Source organism: Rhinopithecus roxellana, chromosome 9 (assembly GCF_007565055.1).
Source record: "Rhinopithecus roxellana isolate Shanxi Qingling chromosome 9, ASM756505v1, whole genome shotgun sequence".
NCBI classification, from domain to species: domain Eukaryota; kingdom Metazoa; phylum Chordata; class Mammalia; order Primates; family Cercopithecidae; genus Rhinopithecus; species Rhinopithecus roxellana.
The window spans coordinates 10,413,346-10,421,558 of record NC_044557.1 but is presented as its reverse complement, the minus strand read 5'-3'; positions in this window follow the sequence as shown (position 1 = coordinate 10,421,558).

Sequence of the window (8,213 nt, the reverse complement as noted above, 5' to 3'; positions counted from 1 at the left end):
TCTCAGACCACAGCGCAATCAAACTAGAACTCAGAACTAAGAAACTCAATCAAAAATGCTCAACTACATGGAAACTGAACAACCTGCTCCTGAATGAATACTGGGTACATAACGAAATGAAGGCAGAAATAAAGATGTTCTTTGAAATCAATGAGAACAAAGATACAGCATACCAGAATCTCTGGGCCACATTTAAAGCAGTGTGTAGATGGAAATTTATAGCACTAAATGGCCACAAGAGAAAGCAGGAATGATCTAAAATTGACACCCTAACATCACAATTAAAAGAAGTAGAGAAGCAAGAGCAAACACTTTCAAAAGCTAGTAGAAGGCAAGAAATAACTAAGATCAGAGCAGAAATGAAGGAGATAGAGACACAAAAACCCTCCAAAAAATCAATGATTCCAGGACCTGGTTTTTTGAAAAGATCAACAAAATTGATAGACTGCTAGCAAGATTAATAAAGAAGAAAAGAGAGAAGAATCAAATAGATGCAATAAAAAATGATAAAGGGGATATCATCACTGACCCCACAGAAATACAAACCACCATCAGAGAATACTATAAACACATCTACGCAAATAAACTAGAAAACCTAGAAGAAATGGATAATTTCCTGGACACTTACACTCTCCTAAGACTAAACCAGGAAGAAGTTGAATCCCTGAATAGACCAAGAGCATGGTCTGAAATTGAGGCAATAATTAATAGTCTACCAACCAAAAAACGTCCAGGACCAGATGGATTCACAGCCGAATTCTACCAGAGGTACGAGGAGGAGTTGGTACCATTCCTTCTAAGACTATTCCAATCAATAGAAAAAGAGGGAATCCTCCCTAACTCATTTTATAAGGCCAACATCATCCTGATACCAAAGCCTGACAGAGATACAACAAAAACAGAGAATTTTAGACCAATATCCCTGATGAACATCGATGCAAAAATCCTCTGTAAAATACTGGCAAACCAAATCCAGCAACACATCAAAAAGCTTATCCATATGATCAAGTGGGCTTGCATCCCTGGGATGCAGGCTGGTTCAACATATGCAAATCAATAAATGTAATCCAGCATATAACCAGAACCAAAACCAGATGATTATCTCAATAGATGCAGAAAAGCCCTTTGACAAAATTCAACAGCCCTTCATGCTAAAAACGCTCAATAAATTCGGTATTGATGGAACGTATCTCAAAATAATAAGAGCTGTTTATGACAAACCCACAGCCAATATCATACTGAATGGGCAAAAACTGGAAAAATTCCCTTTGAAAACTGGCACAAGACAGGGATGCCCTCTCTCACCACTCCTATTCAACATAGTGTTGGAAGTTCTGGCTAGGGCAATCAGGCAAGAGAAAGAAATCAAGGGTATTCAGTTAGGAAAAGAAGAAGTCAAATTGTCCCTGTTTGCAGATGACATGATTGTATATTTAGAAAACCCCATTGTCTCAGCCCAAAATCTCCTTAAGCTGATAAGCAACTTCAGCCAAGTCTCAAGATACAAAATTAATGTGCAAAAATCACAAGCATTCTTATACACCAGTAACAGACAAACAGAGAGCCAAATCATGGATGAACTCCCACTCACAATTGCTTCAAAGAGAATAAAATACCTAGGAATCCAACTCACAAGGGATGTCAAGGACCTCTTCAAGGAGAACTACAAACCACCAGTCAGTGAAATAAAGGACACAAATGGAGGAACATACCATGCTCATGGATAGGAAGAATTAATATTGTGAAAATGGCCATACTGCCCAAGGTAATTTATAGATTCAATGCCATTGCCATTAAGCTACCAATGACTTTTTTCACAGAATTGGAAAAAACTGCTTTAAAGTTCATATGGAACCAAAAAAGAGCCCGCATTGCCAAGACAATTCTAAGCCAAAAGAACAAAGCTGGAGGCATCAGGCTACCTGACTTCAAACTATACTACAAGGCTATAGTAACCAAAACAGCATGGTACTGGTACCAAAACAGAGATATAGACCAATGGAACAGAACAGAGCCCTCAGAAATAAGACCACACATCTACAGCCATCTGATCTTTGACAAACCTGAGAGAAACAAGAAATGGGGAAAAGATTCCCTATTTAATAAATGGTGCTGGGAAAATTGGCTAGCCATAAGTAGAAAGCTGAGACTGGATCCTTTCCTTACTCCTTATATGAAGATTAATTCAAGCTGGATTAGAGACTTAAATGTTAGACCTAAAACCATAAAAATCCTAGAAGAAAACCTAGATAATACCGTTCAGGACATAGGCACAGCCAAGGACTTCATGACTAAAACACCAGAAGCAATGGCAACAAAGGCAAAATTGACAAATGGAATCTATTTAAATTAAAGTGCTTCTGCACAGCAAAAGAAACTACCATCAGAGTGAACAGGCACCCTACAGAATGGGAGAAAATTTTTGCAATCTACTTGTCTGCCAAAGGGCTAATATCCAGAATCTACAAGGAACAAAAACAAATTTACAAGAAAAAATCAAACAACCCCATCAAAAACTGGGCAAAGGATATGAACAGACATTTCTCAAAAGAAGACATTCATACAGCCAACAGACACATGAAAAAATGCTCATCATCACTCGCCATCAGAGAAATGCAAATCAAAACCACAATGAGATACCATCTCACACCAGTTAGAATGGCAATCATTAAAAAGTCAGGAAACAACAGGTGCTGGAGAGGATGTGGAGAAATAGGAACACTTTTACACTGTTGGTGGGACTGTAAACTAGTTCAACCATTGTGGAAAACAGTGTGGCGATTCCTCAAGGATCTAGAACTAGAAATGCCATTTGACCCAGTCATCCCATTACTGGGTATATACCCAAAGGATTATAAGTCATGCTGCTGTAAAGACACATGCACATGTATGTTTATTGTGGTACTATTCACAATAGCAAAGACTTGGAATCAACCCAAATGTCCATCAATGACAGATTGGATTAAGAAAATGTGGCACATATACACCACGGAATACTATGCAGCCATTAAAAAGGATGAGTTTGTGTCCTTTGTAGGGACATGGGTGCAGCTGGAAACCATCATTCTCAGCAAACTATCATAAGAACAGAAAACCAAATACTGCATGTTCTCACTCATAGGTGGGAATTGAACAATGAGATCACTTGGACACAGGAAGGGGAGTATCACACACTGGGGCCTATTGTGGGGGAGGGGGAGAGGGAAGGGATAGCATTAGGAGATATACCTAATGTAAATGATGAGTTAATAGGTGCAGCACACCAACATGGCACATGTATACATATGTAACAAACCTGCATGTTGTGCACATGTACCCTAGAACTTAAAGTATAATAACAAATAAAAATTAAAATAAAAAAATTAAATAAATAAATAAATAAATAAATCTTAGTTGATTTACTAGCTTTCTAACAAAAAAAAAATAATGTGAAGAAAACAGAACTGAATATGTAATAGCACTGGGGGGAGTTTTTAAATAGATTTTATTTTTTAGAAGAAATTTAGACTTGCAGTAAAATTAAGAAAATGGTATGGAGATTCCCCATATATCTTCTGCCCAATTTCACTGTTATGAGCATCTTACATTAGTAGGCATACATGTTACCATTAGTGAACCAATACTGATACATAAGTATTCACTAAAGTCCTTATATTTTTCCGTTTTCTTAGTTGTTACCTAATTTTTTTCTGTTTCAGTGTCCCATCCAGAGTTACATATGCCACGTTACACTTAGTCATAGTGTCTGTCTCCTGAGGCCCCTCTTACCTGTGACAGGTTTTCAGACTTTCCTTATTTTTGATGATCCTGACTGTTTTGAGGAGTACTATTTGGGTATTTTGTAGAATATCATTCTTTGGGGATTTGCTGATATTTTTATTATGTTGTAAACTTGAGTTATGGTTGTTTTGGGTGGAAGCCCAAGGCAAAGTGCCATTTTATCACATCATATCAAATCTACATACTGTCAACATGACTTGTCACCCTTGATGGTGACCTTGACCACCTGGCTGAAGAAGTGTTTTCCAGGTTTCTCCACTGCAAAGTTACTCTTTCCCCCCATTTCCATACTATATTCTTTGGAAGACAGTCATTCTGCATAGCCAATACTTAAGAAGTAGGGAATCATGGCCGGGCGCGGTGGCTCAAGCCTGTAATCCCAGCACTTTGGGAGGCCGAGACGGGCGGATCACGAGCTCAGGAGATCCAGACCATCCTGGCTAACACGGTGAAACCCCGTCTCTACTAAAAAATACAAAAAATTAGCCGGGCGAGGTGGCGGGCGCCTGTAGTCCCAGCTACTCGGGAGGCTGAGGCAGGAGAATGGCGTAAACCCGGGAGGCGGAGCTTGCAGTGAGCTGAGATCTGGCCACTGCACTCCAGCCTGGGCAAGAGAGCGAGACTCCGTCTGAAAAAAAAAAAAAGTAGGGAATCATGCAATACCTCCTTGAAGAAATATCTGAATAAAATATTTGGAATTTATCTCTTCTCCCATTTATTTATTTGTTTAGTTATTTGTAGACCAGAGTGGACTCATCAATATTTCTATTACACTTTGGGTTATAACTCAATACTAGTTTATTCTCTTGCTCAAATTGTTTTAGCTTTAGCCATGGGATATCTTTCAATTGGCTCCTGTATCCTCTGACATATCTCCAGTATTAGAAGATTATTTATTTATTTTGAGAATATTCTCAATTTCTGGCACTGGAAGATGTTCCAGGCTAATCTTGTATATTAATTACCTGCCTCAGTCTTAGAATTGTTGCTCATGACTTATATTGGAGAGTGGCATTAGAAACTGTGATCTGAGCACTAAGTGTGCTCATTGCTACTGGTGTCATTTTACTTAGATTCTCTCAGTTGACAGAGCAAAGAAATACAAGTACACATACACATCTATAAATTTTTCTATATGTAATTATCTGGACAAACATGAAGTCATACTGATGTCTCCAGTTCTAATCTATTACTACATGGATGATTCTAGTTCCCCTTGCTTGTCTGCAAATTCCTGTACAACTTGGTAACCTGGCTCATACATCTGCCATCCATTAACCTAATTGCTCAATTCCAATATACATGTGTCATAATATCATGTATCCATCATTACAGTAACAAATAAATTATTTCACTGCCCTAAAAATATCCCTTGTGCTTCACCTATAATCTCTCTCTCTCCTTGAACCTCTCATTACCGTTGATCTTTTTAGCTTCACTCTAGTTTTTGTCTTTTCCAGAATGTAATAAAATTTAAATCATACAGGAGGCAGTCTTTTAAGAGTGGCTTCTGAAAATGAGACTTGGAAGTATGCGTTTAAGGATCACCCATGTCATTTTGTGGTTTGATCGCTCTTTTTAAAAACTGCGGACTAGTATTCCATTATATGGATATGCCACCGTTTATCCATTCACCTATTGAAAGATATCTTGATTGTTCTAGTTTTTATCAAGTATGAATAAATCTGCTATTATGAATAAATATGCTATCAACATTCATGTGCAGGTTTTTAGATGAACCTAAGTTTTAAATCCAGTTGGGTAAATACCTGGGGGTTCAATTGCCACGTTGCATGGTAATCCAGCTGTTTAGTTTTGTAAGAGAGAAGAGGGTTAATTTTTAAAATTACCCCCAGTACCAATGTTTTATGATCCTACCAAAAGATAGGATTTATATACATTCTATATCAATGGTTAATAATGATAAAATACAAAATATGAATGGGAGGGAACATGAAAATAATGATACATCAGCACTATCTTTCCCCAGAGTATTCTTTTCAGTGAATTAATACTTTATCTCAACCAGCTCATTTGGGATTAACAACAAATTCACATAGGGAAATAGGTGCTAATCTCTGTGACTGCCACCTTAGAGGTCTTGAAACCTATCATTGTCTTTCAGGCTAACAGTCATTAAGAAGTAATTCTCTTTTTTAGGGTTTCAGGGAGTATTCACTGGCCTATCTCTGGCAATCAGTGAGATGTGTTCATTCCAGAAATTGCAATGCTATATAGTCGGATGACATTAGCCCCGTTGTTTATGAACTGTTGAGCAAGATGCAGTCTGACTCTTCTAGAAAGAAAAAAATAAAAACTTTTATTTTAAGTTCAGAGGCACATGTGCAGGTTTGTTATATAGGTAAACTCGTGTCACGGGGGTTTGTTGTACAGATTATTTCACCATCCAGGTATTAAGCTAGTACCTAATAGTTACTTTTTTCTGATCCTCTCCTTCCTCCCACTCTCCACCTGCAAGTTGGCCCCAGTGTCTGTTGTTCCCCTCTTTGTGTCCATGTGTTCTCATTATTTAGCTCTCGCTTGTAAGTGAGAACATGTGGTATTTGGTTTTCTGTTCCTGCATAATTTGCCAAGGATAATGGCCTCCAGTTCTATTCATGTTGCTGCAAAGGACAAGATCTTGCCCTTTATTATGGCTGCATAGTATTCCATGGTGTGTATGCACCACATTTTCTTTATCCAGTCTACCATTAGTGGGCATTTAGGTTGATTCTTTGTCTTTGCTGTTGTGAATAGTGACGCAATGAACATATGTGTGGGTGTATCTTTGTGAAAGAAGGATTTATATTCCTTTGGGTATATAGCAAGTAATAGGATTGCTGGGTTGAAAGGTAGCTCTGGTTTTAGCTCTTTGAGGAATAGCCACAATGCCTTCCACAGTGGTTGAACTAAATTACACTCCCACCAACAATATATAAGTATTTCCTTTCCTCCACAACCTCACCAGCATCTGTTATTTTTTGACTTTTTAATAATAGCCATTCTGACTGGTGTGAAATGGTATCTCATCATGGTTTTGATTTGCATTTCTCTAATGATCAGTTATGTTAGGCTTTTTTTCATATGCTTGTTGGCTGCATGTATGTTTTCTTTTGAAAAGTGTTTGCTCATGTCCTTTGCCCAATTTTTAATATTTTTTCCGTGTAAATTTGTTTAATTTGATTATTTACCCAAATGTCATTCAGAAGCGGGTTGTTTCATTTCCATGTAACTGTATAGTTTTGAGCAATTTTCTTAATTTTGACTTCTATTTTTATTGCACTGTGGTCCAAGAGAGTGGTTGGTATGATTTCAATGTTTTGTATTTGCTAAGGATTGTTGTATGTCCAATTATGTGGTTGATTTTAGAGTATGTGCCATGTGGCAATGAGATGAATGTATATTCTGTTGTTTTGAGATGGAGAGTTCTGTAGAGGTCTATTAGGTCCATTTGGTCCAGTGTTGAGTACAGGTCCTCAATATCTTTGTTAACTTTCTACCTTGATGATCTGTCTAATACTATCAGTGGGGTGTTGAAGTTTCCCACTATTATTGTGTGGGAGTCTAAGTATCTTTGAAGGTCTCTAAGAAATTGCTTTATGAATCTAGGTGTTCCTGTGTTGGGTGCATATATATTTAGGACAGTTAGATCTTCTTGTTGAATTGAACCCTTTACCACTGTGTAATGCTCTTCTTTGTCTTTTTTGACCTTTGTTGGTTTAAAGTCTGTTTTGTCTGAAATTGGAATTGCAATCCCTCCTTTACTTCTGTTTTCCATTTGCTTTGTAGATTTTTCCACAGCCCTTTATTTTGAGCCTATGGGTGTCACTGCATGTGAGATGGGTCTCTTGAAGACAGCATACCTTTGGGTCTTGCTTCTTTATCCAGCTTGCCACTCTGTGCCTTTTAATTGGGGCATTTGGTCCATTTACATTCAAGGTTAGTATTGATATGTGTGAATTTTATCTTCCCATTGTTCTGTTAGCTGTTTATTAAGCAGACTTGTTTATGTGGCTGCTTTATAGTGTCACTGATCTGTGTACTTAAGTGTCTTTTTGTAGTGGTAACTTTCTTTTCCATATTTAGTACTTCTTTCAGCAGCTCTCATAAGGAAGGTCTGGTGGTAATGAATTTCCTCAGTATGTACTTGTCTGAAAAGGATCTTATTTCTCCTTCACTTATGAAGTTTAGTTTGGCTGGATATGAAATTTTTATTGGAATGTCTTTTCAACAAGAATGTTGAATATAGAGTGCTGGCCCCCGCCCCCCCCCCCCCCCCCCGCCCCATCTCTTTTGGCTTGTAGTGTTTCTGCTGAGGGATCCACTGTTAATCTGATGGGCTTCCCTTTGTAGGTGATCTGTCCTTTCTCTCTACCTATCTTTGACATTTTTTCTTTCATTTCAACCTTAGAGAGTCTAATGATTATACCTCT